The sequence below is a fragment of the Lissotriton helveticus genome, chromosome 2_1 (assembly GCF_964261635.1).
Source record: "Lissotriton helveticus chromosome 2_1, aLisHel1.1, whole genome shotgun sequence".
Taxonomy (NCBI): Eukaryota; Metazoa; Chordata; class Amphibia; order Caudata; family Salamandridae; genus Lissotriton; species Lissotriton helveticus.
Window position 1 is genome coordinate 234,763,146 of NC_136059.1, and position 14,552 is coordinate 234,777,697.

Consider the following 14,552-nt stretch of genomic DNA (forward strand, 5'->3'; position numbering starts at 1 on the left):
TGATCATCCGAATCAGGCAAATCTGGCCGATTTTGCAGTGAGTCCCTTGTCAATCCGGGTGGCGAAAATATCATGTGCAAGGGGCTCTGGACTGGTGACACAGTTGGAATGATTGTAGTTGGTGATGCTGAGGGCAGCTGGCTACTATTGAGAGGCACAAGGTTGACTTCCCTGTGGATTTGCGCCGTCGTTGTTTGCTGGTGCAAAACCAATGAGGGCTCCATTAGAGTCGCCAGGCAGGTATCAGGGGGCTGTGTTGGAACTGAGCAAGCCTTTGTTGTACACAGGATACCCTCCAGCTGGGTTTGCGGTAGGTGAGTTGATCCTTTGTCCACTGCTGGGGACATGGGAAACTTGCCCGAGGGGGAGTAAGTGTATAGAAGATTGTTGCTATTTACAATAGAGGTTTCGTCATTTCGCTGCTTTCTCGGCAGATTATTGTGGGTAGATCCAAAGATGTAGACTTCTGATGGTTCTGTCGCCTTTTTGGTTTCAAAAGCCCAGTGTTGCGGAGAGGCCAATTGGATTGACCCTGATTGAGCCAGAGTTGTAGATATGGGTGTAGTCACCTCCGAAGATTGAGGGCGTGATTGTGACAGTGCAACAGTTTTTGCTGGTGTTCTTCTAAAATAATCCCGCAAGCTTAAGGGTTTTTGAGGTTTTGGTCTATGGTTGGCCTCGTTTAGTGCCTCGGCGGCATCAGATTGATTGGATTTCTTTTGCTTAATTGGCGCCGTGTACTTCCTTACTTTTCCAGACTTCATATTCCGAGATATGATTGGGGGTATAGTTAAAGTCTGCTGAGTACTCCCGGAACCAAGGCTCCTCTGGACTAAGCCGGGCTTACGGTGGCTCACAGTGGCTTTCTCTTTTTTATTATTTACAGCGTGGTTTTAAAGTTTGGCCACCGTGCGTTGTATCTGTGCAGTTATAGCTATATGTATGTATAGCTAGTGGCACCCCCCTGCTCACCTAATCCAACCTACCCTATGCCCCCCGACCCCCCCAACCTTGGCCCACCCAGCTATCACCACCTCGGCCCTCCAACTCAAGCCAGAGGCCTGAGATCAACTGGGGTTTCGTGCTATACAGGCGCAATACAGGCGCAATGCGGTCACAGAACGCCAAATACAAGCACGTCGGAGGGGGGGTTGGGGTGGAGCTGGCAGAGCCTGGCCGAGACAGTCGAGACCTGGGCGGGCTCTGGGATGAGGAGCAAGGGGAGCAGCCCCAAAACTAGTGATTCCTAACGGCTGGCCAGGTGGCGGGCGAAGGGTTAGGGGATAGCTGAGGACTGGGAACGCAGGGAGTGGAGCCACCCGCCGAGAGCCCTAGGGGAGCACTGGAGGCTGTGAGGAATGCACTAGGCAGGAAAACTCGGGGGAGAGGTCTGAGCGAGAGGGGCTCCTTGCGCCAAGCAGCTTGCGTGTGGTTCGGTGGCGGGGGAGCAGGAGAAAAACTGCCGGGAGCACCTACACACCAGAACCGGTCGACGACGGTAATGGCAATATTTGCCTCCCGGGCGGCCCCTATACCCCTGTGCCTCATACCCCCTCACGTGTGCTGGATTCGCGCTGCCGCCTTACCGCGATACAACCGATCTCCGATCTCCAAAACTGCAAAACGTTCAGCTGCCCAAGGATCTCGCAGTACCCAGCTCCCGGGTTTTTTTGGCTCACGAATGCCACGGCTCACACACGACGAGCACTCACCGCCACAACCTCGCCGCCCACCTGCGTTGCCACGCCTTGCCTGACGGGCATCAGCAATCACACTGATGGGACGCGGCCAGCAACAGACAGTCAGTAAGCTAGCTACAGACAGTCAGTGATGCTTGTTGGAGAAGGAGATATGATTCGGGAGAGGGTTGAATCCTTGGAGAATTATTCCAGAAGAAACAATCTCCGACTTCTGAAAATCCCCGAGGGCAAAGAGGGGAGTGACATCAAGTCTTATGTAATAAAATTACTTAAGGACACACTAAAGCTAGAGGAGATGCCAGATACCCTGGAAAGGGACATCCAAAGGGTACATAGGGATCCCTTCCTCTTAAAGCCTGGTAGGGTAAAGCCCAGAAAAATGTTGGTGAACTTTTTAACCTACTCACTCAAGGAAAAAATTCTGAATCTGGCCCTAAAAGTCAAGACCCATAAAGGCTCTGACTTTTTGTTTGAAATCCGCTCAGATCTATCGAAAACCACTTTGGAGTGGGAGTTGGGAAAGAGGATAGGAAAATTCTGGGCCTTGGTTGCGACAGTGCAGATGAGGTTCCCTGCCTTCTTGAGGGTTATGTTCCATAATAAGATGCATAACCTTAGATCCCCTCATGAGGCCGACGAGATGCTGAAGTCACTAAGAGATCTTGCACGGGGAGAGACTGGAAACCTTTAGGGGATAGGAGCCGATCAAACTGGTATTTAGTGTAGCTTCCATATCTAGCTTTGACGGCCCCTAGTACCCTGATTGAGTAGTAGGGATTTAGTTGGAAACAAATAAAATATAAAGCAAGCAAATGTAAACAGCTTATGTTAAAGTTGCAAAAAATATATATATTTGGAAAAAATAAATAAAATAAATAAATAAATAAAAAATAAATATAACTTTAAAAAAAAAGGGGAGAGCCTTGCAAAGCAATTGGGGGCTCTCGTAAAGGGGCACAGCTGGTATTTAAAGGGGAAATAGGAAAGAATGGAATCACCCATGTACTACACATCTCGCAGTTTATAGTAGCGGGGGGGTGTGGAGGAGGGCAAGGGTGCTAGAGGGTGCAAAACTGGAGATACATCAGTCCAGTGTAGGTAGGGTGGAGTTTTCCAGGGGAGGGAGGGTGGGTGTTGCACTGGGTGGCAGGAATAAAATTGTTAAAAATCCTCATGGGGCCGAGCCCGCGCATTTTCTTAATCAATTTAGCTCTGATCACCAATTGATATCCATAATTTTTAGCTCTAAGAGTAAGGTGGGGGGGACACAATAAAAGAGAGATAGGGCATCCAGTGATGGTAACGAGAGGATATGACAGCTTGACATAATGACAAAGCTGCACTTTTTATCCTGGAATGTCAATGGCCTGCGCACGAGGGGTAGGAGAGAAAACATTTTTCAATACTTGAGAGATTCCCCGGCACAGGTCATTGTCATTCAGGAGTCACATCTCCTCAAAGTTGAAACAGTTGAGTTTCTAAAAAAAGAAAAATGGATTGATACCTTTTTGAGTACCGACCAATCAGCTAATATCAGGGGAGTACTTTCTATTTTTAAGAAGCAGGCCAAAGCTCAGATAGTGGAGCATTGGGAAGATAAAAGTGGTAGGTGGCTTGTGTTAAGAGTTGTGTTGGATGGCCACCCTTACACCCTGGTCGGCTATCATGGCCCTAATCAGGATGACCCTTCCCTTTTTGAACAGTATACGTGACCGTTTAGTTGCCTTAAATGACCCGATAATATGGGTAGGTGACTTCAATATTGTTTTGGACCCAAAACTGGACAAATCTGCAAATTCCAGGGCTTGTGCTTTTTCTAAATCCAGGCAAGAGCTACTAACAATCATGTTACAGTTAGGCTTGGCAGATATATGGAGGGAAAGGGCAGGGCGAAAGATGGGGGTTTCCTTCCGAAAACCTGAAATATAAACATCTTTCAAGAATAGATTACGCTCTGTTCAGCTTCAGTCTTAAAGATTTTCTGATTGACATTTCTTACCTTCCCTCTCACCTTTCTGACCACTCGGCCATTTTATTTACTCTAAAACTAGGCCATCAAAAATCTCACGCCTCTTGGTCATTTGACCATACCATCCTACTAGAAGATGAGGAGGTTATCTTTCTTAGGACAGAAACACAACTCTTTTAGGAGGTCAACTTAGGTACAGTGCTATCCCCATTATGTGGGATGCACTGAAAGCCTTTTGGAGGGGGTGTATTACGAGTAGATCTTCGTATAGAAGAGAGAAATACAAAGAAAGCATTGAGAACCTGGAAGCGGAAATGGCAAAGGGCATTGAACATAATTTGGGTGCCCATATGGGCATAGATGCCGATCGTGAAAGATTGGGCTCATTAAAATCTCAATTAGAAAGCCTATTACAGATTAGGGTGGCTAGATGGTGGGAGGCCAGTAAGAACTCCCATTTTGAGATTGGAGAGGCGGCTGGTAAAATTCTCGCCTGGAAAACCAAGGCCAACCAAGCACGAAAGGGAGATTATGGTGGAGGGGGAAGCAGTCCCACGGCTTACTAAATTAGAAATTGGGGGTGCTTTCCAGGACTTCTTTCAGGCCATATATAAATAGGATATTTGTGAAGATATAGTAGCAAGGGAGGCCTGGTTGTAGTCTATTCCTACCCCAAAGCTGTCAATGGAGCAGAGTAAGACTTTGGAGAGAGAGATCTCTGTTGAAGAGATTGTTAGGGTACTGGGGCATGTGAGACGTGGCAAGGCTGCAGGCCCGGATGGGCTACCAGGGGAACTTTACAGGGCCCTTAGCGGGGAGATTGCCCGGTTCTGGCTTCTGTCTTTAACAGCATTCTCCTGTGGGGCTTGGATCCTCCAAAGTCCTGCAATGAAGCAACAGTGATTTTAATTCCTAAACCAGGCAAAGACATGAGATAATGTGGGTCATATCGTCCCATTTCGCTTCTCAACAGCGATTATAAAATCTTTACCGCTATCATGGCGGCTAGGTTGGGGGCGGTGGAAAGCTCAATTATACATGAAGACCAAAAGGGCTTTGTCAAAGGTAGACATTTAGCAGACCTCACGCAAGATCTAGTTGGGGTAATCGACATCGCTACCACCTTCTCTCTTCCTTTGGCCGCCTTTACGCTGGATGCGCCTAAGGCCTTTGATAGAGTCAATTGGGCCTTCTTGGCTGCAGTTATGAGGAAATTCAACCTACCTCCAAATTTTTGCCGCATGATATCGCTTATATACAAAGCACCGACGGCCAGGCTTTTAATAATTATTTTTTTGACACAACCCTTTAGTATCTCAAGAGGTACAAGGCAGGGCTGCCCGCTTTCCCCCCTCCTCTTTAATCTCTATATCGAGCCCTTTGCTCAGATTCTCAGAGAGGAGGCTAACATACCATCATTTAGCTTCGGTGGATGGGATAAGCGGGTAGCATTATATGCAGATGATATCCTCATTATGACATATAATCTAGATCTAGCTCTTCCCACAGTGATTAAGAGGGCAGAGGAGTTCGGCAAGATTTCCGGATACGAGATAAACTCGGATAAAACGGAAATCATGGCCTGGAATACCACTAGTTCTCTCGTGGAGACTGTGTCTTCCATGAGATATTTAGGCATTAAAATCTTCCAAGATGTTACTAAGATCGCTGCTCAAAATTTGGAGCGAGTACATAAAGAATGCCGGAAACAGCGTAGGGCATGGGACCACCTCCCTCTATCTATCTTTGGAAGGACAAATTTAGTCAAAATGTCTATCCTGCCCAAATATACTTTCCTGTTCAACTCCATCCCGATGGCCTTTGACAGTAAGCAGATAGCCAAATGTCAACAAGATATTAATTCCTTCATTTGGAGGTAAGGAGCTACACGTCTGCCTTGGAAAAAGATGAGGAGGAGGAGGCAAAAAGGAGGGCTAACGTTACCAGATTTGCAGTATCATGCCTGGGCGTTTGAACTATCCTACTCTAGAATACTACTAAAAACACCTCTAGGGGAAGGATGTTTCGAGCTATGCTGGAGGGCGCTGGTATTCCTCCTGCCGGCTTTCTCTTCAAGTTTGAAAACCAGAAATTCTTCAAAAAAGTAAAATTAAAAACTCTTCAATCATTGGCCCGAAGCTGGTCTATAATCAGGAAATGATTGGGGCTCAGTTACTTTTCCAACACAGCACCCTTGTGGGATTCACCAGGTACTCCATCATGTCTTACAGACAGACTGGCGTGTCCGATAAGGGACGCTGGATTTCTCACCTGGGGAGAATTGTTGGCTGGCGGCTCATTGATACCCTGGGAGGAGCTGCGGGAGAGAGTTGGGCCGTGTCTCTCTAGATTCAAATACCTACAATTGACTAGCTGGGCTCAGGCATTGTTTAGGAAGGGGGTCCCACTGGGTAAACATAGAAACCTGGAAAATCTGCTGGTTACTAGGCCAGGGGGGGGGCAAGGAGGTCTCCTGTTGGTACTGGGCGATCTTAGAATAAATAGATGGCGAGTTCAAACTAGCTGAGTTACTATGGGGAGGAGAGGCGGGAGATCAGTGCGAGCAGATGTGGCTGAATTCATTTAGACTTTTATATAACATTGTGAAACCAACATGGCTGAGACAAAACCACCTGTTCACGTTACATCGAGCATACCTCTCCCCCCCAGAAGCTAGCCAAATATCAGCCTGGGAAAAAATGCAACAAATGCGATCTGCCTGAGGCCTCGGATGTCCATATGTTTAAAGACTGCCCCGCCATCAGTGATTTTTGGGAGAAGGTGATGGATGCCCTGTCTTCTATTCTAAACACAATACTACACATTTCTCTTCCTTTGATCTTCTTTGGAGTAGTTGACTACAATGCTGGGCATGCCAGATCCTTCTTGTTTTATGCAATTCTCTTGGCTAGGAGGCAGATTTGTAGTTTCTGGGTGGATGCAGCTCCACCAACCTATGAGGGATGGCTGTCGTCACTATATGAAGTTTCTAGAGTTGACTTGGCCAGATCCTGTAGTAGGAAAAGGCTTGCCTTTTGGGACTTTCTGGTAAATTAGAGGTAGGATTTCCGTTTTTTTTATTTGTTTTTTCCCCGGGTCCTATGATTATGCCTTTTTCCTGCTCCATAGACTTATAACAAGGGCCTTTCCAGTTTTGTCTTGGTCCAACAGGTGATAATACGCCTAGATGGAGTGATGCAGGTCTCCTTGTAGTGCTTTGATCTTCTTCTTCCGCCAATTAAGTCTCTTGTGCCTATGTTCGAGCCACGTTATTAGATCTAGGGGCTGGGCAAAGTGGCATACAGTGGTGGTCGGAGGTTTTCTTGTACTAGGGTTTCGGCAAATGAGGACAAACAATAAAATAATAAAATAATAATAATTTTATTATAAATACTAATACATTAAAATTAATAATTACTTGAATAACATTAAATTACTTCCCACCCTATTCCCCTATAAACCCACAACCCGCTCCACATACAAAATAACACAATTAATATAAGTATCAATTAATCAATTAATAAAAATCTATTACCAATTAATAATTAATAAACAAAATGTATTACCAATAATAATTTATAAACAATAAAATAATTAACAATACAAAAAATAAAAATGTATTAATTAATGTATTATAATTCATTTACTTCACACCCTATTCCCCTGCAAACCCACAACCCGCGCCAATAAGAAATGAACACAATTATTATAATTATCAATTAATACAAAATAATTTCCAATTAATAATTAAATAACAATAAAATAATTATCAATACCAATAAATAAAAATTAATAATGACTTAATTACAATTAAATTACTTCCCACCCTATTCCCCTATAAACCCACAACCCGCTACGGAACTGAAATGCAAAAATAACAAAAAATGCAGAACACATACATATAAAACACATACTAAAATACATAACACTAACAAAAGCATTGATATTATTAACAACAATATTTTTGCTAACAATATTATTAACTTCGATATTTACTAAAATGATATTTCTTACCTTCTGGTCGATATTCTGGTCCCTACGATATTCTTGATGTCGATATTCTGTCCCTACGATATTTAAAACTCAATGTTTCTCTAGGTCGAAAAAATACATCAATATTATGTCTCTGCACCCACTCAGACACATACAGCTACTCACAAACCACTCACACACCCACAGAGACATTCATTCACCCACCCAAACACCTACAAAACCACTTACATACCCAGTCACTGACATAACCATGCTCAAACCCATACAGCCACTCGCACATCCTTTCACCACCCTATACAACTACTCACAAATGTTACAGTTACAAAATGACATTTTAAAAAACCTTCGCAATTCACTAACCAAACCATAGGTTGCTGGGATGTTATAGGTAGGAAATAGCATGTTTTTTAACCTTTAGAAATTCACTGAAAACACCAAAAGTTACAGGGATTTTATAGTTAGGCTCAGTTTCACAAGCACAAAACCAAAGAAATTCAGCCGTTATAGTTACCTGACCTAACTGTAATGTATGCCCTGCAATGCACTGCTTATGACCTCACTGCTTATTACCTAAGCTGCTGCATAAGTTAAATTACTATTCTTTCTGTACTACAAATGAGTGATACTAAAAGTATGCTTAGTAGAAACAGTATAACTTAGAAGTTCGTGGATTTTCAGCAGGCTTTCTTGGTGTTCTAGTTTTGCTGGAATCTAGCTGTCCATTGTGGGCCAGTGAGCTGCGCTGTCAAAGCTTAACAAAGTATACTTTTTTCAATTTGTAAGCTGTTCCAGCATTGAAGACATTCACAGTCTGTGCTTTCTTTTTTCATGTACTGTAGTGTTCATTTATGTTGCCTCCTTCAGCACTACATAATTTTCAAGCATTCTGTTGCTTATTTTCAATGTTTTCTTATATTCAATTTGCTCATGTGTGCAGTTTTAATGCCTTAAATAAGAAGTCATTGACATTGTGTGACAATGCAAAATCTAATTATTCAATGTGGTTGACTACATTATGTTGCAAGGAAAGTCAATTTACGGATCACTATGTGTGCATGTGTGTACATTCTGTTGTAGGGTAATTTCTACATTTGGTAATTTCATATTATTTAGGCAATATTTTATTGTAATTGCAATGGCGTAGCACTACACATGCTTTATGAGGAGCCAAAGCATATTAATGGATGGGTATTATGCTGCATAGTGTGGAAGTACTTGATTGAAACAGTGGTCAATTGTCATGTGACTTATGTGGAATGTTTTTTGTGTTCTGTAGGTGTCCCCAGAGCGGTGCTCTCTCAAGGGTGTATGTAGTGCAGCGCACAGCTGTGGGGCTTGTGTATGCTTTCTGTAATTCAACATTTAAAATTTAAAGGTTGCATTCATTAATAGAAATAAGAAACATAAAATATGTCTCAAGGAGCCTTTCTTCCTCCGTGCACCTTCATACCCCTTCTTTTTAGAGTGATCTTCCAAGAGCACCTTTGTCCTTCCTTTTAAATTCAGCATGAATATACCAGGTATTTCAGCATCAGTGGAGGCCCTAGGAATAGGGTACTCAGATGATGTAGCATTCACAAGTTTACCGGGCCCATCCCTACTTCCTGATACCAACATAAGTCAGAATCTAAATCAAGCACAGAACTGGGACGAACTCAAAGAACTGAAACGTGCCCAGATGAGGATTCTCCTTCATGGGGCCATCCTAACAGAATATTTACGTGGGAATGCAGCCCCTAAAGGCCTTCTAGTGACTAATGCTCCCAGAATATTTTTAGATGATCAGCAGTTTAAAAAGGAGTGGTCACTGATCGTGTGGCGATGTACTGCAAAACGCCTCTCAGAAGCAATTTCAGTTAAAATCAAAATTAGTGAAGATGCCTTAATGACCGAGATAAAGATCACATTATACAAAAAAAAACTTGAAGAGGTCAATAAAGAAATTGCAGAGCACAAAGATATTTTGATGCAAAGCAAAGTGAATAAACTACAGAAAAACCTCAAAAAATGTGCCCATGAGAAGGTATATCCTTTCATAAGAGATGATTATAAGGGTCAGGAAAACTCTGAATCAGGTTCCTCCCATCAAGGTGATTCTAGTAACTCGTAATCAGATTTGGAGGATTGGTCAAGTGATGGGTCCAACAAAAGTGGGAGAGGCAAACAGAGAAGACTGAGAAGAGGAAGTTTTCAAGGATATCAACCACCTCACATGTATCTGTGGCCAAACCCATAAGGACCTATGCCTTTCCAGGGACTGCCACAATTCCATGGGCCCCCACAATTCCTACCGGCCCCATTCTTCCAACGGAATTACAATCAAAATAATTTTTTAGGACAGGGCGGAAGAGGAGAGAGATGAGGCATGAAGAAACAACATTAACAAACAAGTCCAGTGGGAGGACACCAACACACGAAGCATGACGGAAGGACCACAATTCGGAATGAGCAACAACAGGGATTAGTGGTGAACCTTTCAGAGTACACTCTGAGTCGAGAAGAAGTGGCTGTTCTGAATAAAGGTCTTGGATTTGTGCCCACTGCTTATGTGGATACGTTTCAGCTGCATTGTGAACTAAGTGAATTCTTCAGAAAAATGTGCATAAAAAGTTTTTTAATGGAAAAAGAAACACCAATGGCTGATGATTCCTACACGATGCTACGCTTCAAATCAAGTTTCTACCCTTCAACATCTTTAATGCCCCCTGAGGTTATTGCATTTGAGGAGAGTGTTTCAAAAGAAATTGAAGAACTGCCATTTAAGAATAATCACTATGATAATCTCAGCAAGAAAGGAATGCTTTGAAAAATCTTAGTATGAAGAATGACATCATTATAAAACCCGCGGACAAAGGCGGAGCAACTGGTATACAAAGCACAACAGCATACAGAACAACATGTATCAACCTCTTGGCGGAACTAAATGTTATAAAAAGAACAACAGAGACCCAACTACACGTTTGGAAAAAACGATAAGTACATTGACTACTGAGGGTCTTAACCATGGCTGGATTAACAAAAAATAATATGAATTCTTGAATCTGGACAATCCGAGAACTCCGGTATTTTACACAATACTGAAGATACACAAAAACAGAATACCACCTCCATCGAGACCCATCGTGTCAGAAGTAGGGTCCCTTCTCCCAGTACACTGACTGGTTTCTCAGTCCACTAGTTACACGTATCAACTCATATGTACAGGATACTAAACATTCCTTAATCTGATTTCAGATGTTACATATGACCTGACGAATAACATCCTGGTATGTCTGGATGTAGAAGCATTATACACCAGCATTCGTCAGGGAGAGAGCATCCAAGTCATTGAAAATCGGTTGAAACAAGAACATTGGACCTGGGATGCACCAATAAGTTGGGTCATCATCAAACTGATGCACCTAGCCCTAACTGAGAACTTCTTTCGATTTGAGGAACAACTCTATCTCCAAGTTCATGGCACTTCAATGGGCAGCATCTTTGCTCCTAGCATAACGTGTCTGTACATGGACCAGATGGAACAACAACACATCTCGTCAGCCAACCCTTACTGTAATAACATCTTTTGCCCATTATATCAATAAAATACTTGCCTTCGCACAAGACATGTGGTTACATTCTTGAAAGTACTGATTGTGCAAGAAGGGGTACCTGGAACATTACTGACAGACAATGGGGTTTAGCGGATCTCTAAAGAAATGGTGAAAGCAAACAGTTGTAGTTTGGAATGGAAAGAGGAGTTGCTTTCATGTGTCTTCTGCCTGTTACCCTCCCTCCACCCAGGATATCCTGTTATGACCAAAGCTGCAGACTTTGGAACTAGGGAACCAAGTCCCAGTCACAGAGTTGGCTCAATACCCTATGTTTGTGGGCAAATTACTTAATCTCTCTCAGGCCGATTCACATAACTACTTGTGGTATTCACAGAAGGCATTTAGTAGTAGTAAAGTTAGGATTCCTAACTTTACTATTACTACATGCCTTCTGTGAATACTAAAAGTAGTAAGTTTAGGATTTTATCCCAGTTTAGTTGTAGTAAAGTTAGGAGTACTAACATTATTACTACTAAATGCCTTCTGTGAATACCAAAAGTAGTAAGTTTAGGATTTCATCTCAGATTAGTTCTGTGAATCATCCCATATGTGCTTAAAAGATTTATGTGACCTTGTGCAATGTAACTGGTGTTCATGAAAATCACTCCAAAGCCTTTGGTTCACGCTATATAAAAACTGCAGTAGAATGCACAAAGAGATAAAAACTAAGACTTAACATAAGGAAGACAAATAGATAGCCCCTTTAGTGGCTTATTTGTACAAAGTGAAAACAGGGAACCTGGTTTAATCACATGTTTCCTGCTTACATTGTGTGATGCAATGCAATGGTATAATGTGACATATTAATGTCAAAGTTCACAGGTGCCAAAGAAATACACTTTTTTAAATCGGAATTTTAATATGTTATGTCATGTTTGTTGTATGATTTACATAACAAGCATTTTCAGGGCTTGGTTCATGCATAGGCTCTAAGATCCAAGCCAGACCCACGGCTCAGCTCTGGCTTGGATGTCTCTGATAAACTGTTGGCTCACCCACCTCTACTATAGCTATGTACCTTGTTGTAGCGGCCTATACCGCCTGTTCCAGGCGAGGGCCTTTAACAAGGGAGCAGGCTTTAAATGGTGTATATAGCCTTGCTACAGCAGGGTATTAAGCTATTAGAACATTCTGCACCATGAGGGCAGAATTTTCAAATTAAAAAACACAAAGGCCTCTCGGATCCCGAGAGGGTTAAAATCCCCACCGGGATCCGAAGCCTTTGTTTCACAGCTCTTGCTGTGAATCACCTACAGCTAACAGTGCGAGCTTAGCCAGGGCTATTAGGGGTTCAACATTCAAGGAAGAACTGTGAAACGGGGCTGAATTCAGGACCTGGTTCTTACAAGCTTGACTGAGCCAAATCAGGGAAACCCAGGAGTTGAGCAACATTCACCCCTCCTTCCTTCCGAAGCCCTAGTGACACTGACATACAGGAGGAGGGGAGGGTGATGGCTGCCTGTGACTTTCTGCACGGCCTCTGACTTTTGCTTTCCTCTGCCTAAATTGTATATTTTCAAGAGGCAGGGAAAAGAGGACGGCAGGTGCTGTGTATTAGGACATTGAAATTGTTGAGAGCAGTGGGCCTATGCCAGTTCACATAGGCCTCTGGGCTCCACTGTCTTCAATGGAGCTCTCTACATTCCAATGTTCAAATAGATGATAAAACAGGCCCTAAACCTTCAAAAATCAGAAGCGTCACTGACTTGTCAGACCAACCCACCTGACATGCTAGATTTGCCTATGGTCCAGTCAAATCTCCCACATGTCCTACTCTAAACCAGTAGATGGTTTCATAAAAAAATGCAAGAAATAAAAATTACAGATTATTACACATTAGCAGAACTCTATATTGCACTGAATTTGTCATAAATAAAAAGTTCCAGCACTGGCAGTTTTGCTTTTGATTTAATGGGGAGATGCACTGAGTCATGTAGAGTCTGTTTCAGAGAGTGCCTCCCCACTCCTAGTGGAGGCCCAGCAGTCGTGGGGGTGTCTGCGCACTCAGGGCAGAATCTCAGCAAGGGCGGAATGAGAATACTCATTGTGGGCATTCCATCCCTAGTGCGGAGACTTCCCCCACGACTGCGGGGCCTCCACCACGAGTGCCGAGGCCCTTTGTGAATCAGACCCGTAGACTTTTGTGGTCTCTCTAGTTGGGGATGCAGCCAGTAACACAGGTCCTGATTCACAAAGGTAAACTTACTCATGTGTGTCAGTTTACTCCTTTTCGGTATTCGCAAAACTGCAATTTAATAGTAACTTTATGGCTACGGAGACTCCGCAGTTGGGGGCAGAGAACTCTGCACATTAAAATATAGGCATGGCTATAGGTAGTTTTGTTAATATCCCAAAAGAGTAACCGTACACAACTGTGTAAGTTTACCTTTGTGAATCAGGCCCAAATTGTCTAACGCAAGATGATGATGCTTCTTTTTATCTTTGTTGTTAAATGATTTATTCAGCACCCTATCTTGCAAATAGTAATGCTCCTTTATAATGCATTTGAAAACATGAGGAAAGGGATTTAGCATTCTCACAGTGGAAAGTGGGAAACTTTTTGACCCTGAAAGGACACTGGAGTTTTAAAATAGTGTTGTGACATTGGATAGCAGCTTGAATATCAACAGATAAATCTGTACGCCTTTGCTGCCCCTGCATCATTTATTCATATGTTCCAAATGTAATGGATTCTTGAAGCTGCATTAGCCATAACATCTTGAGATCCAAAATGAAATGTAGGTCACGTTGGGTTCATATTCTGCCACATAGCTCTGCACAGCTTTGAGAATTCATTGGCTTCTGTAATTAAATGAGCTACAAGTAAATCCCAGCCCTTGCTGCATGCAGCTCATCAGAGCTGATGTCTGAATCTTAATAAGCTCTTTAGTGTGATCTGGTGCCAAAATGGCAAGGTGTCAACATTTTCCCAGTGCTGCAATTCCGTGTTACAATTTGTGGTTGCAGCTATCTGAGAGTACAAAAAGCGAAAGAATCTCATTAAATCTAAAAATAAAAAAACACACCGACCTGCGAGTGACAAAATGAATGTGTGCATGCATCAGGGATGGGTTAATTGGTTTGGATGGGAGCCAAATCCATCACAGGAGAAGTACTGAGAGAGAGGTGTGCGTTGTTAAAATACAAATCTGGGGCCAGGTTATAAGGGATTGCACTGGCACAATACAGCAGCGGCGTTTCTATACTATACGGATCCGATTGCACACAGTTTAATTATTTCCGGACCATAAAAATGTTGTTCTGAATTGAGGGTTTGTTGCAAATGTATTTTTTCAT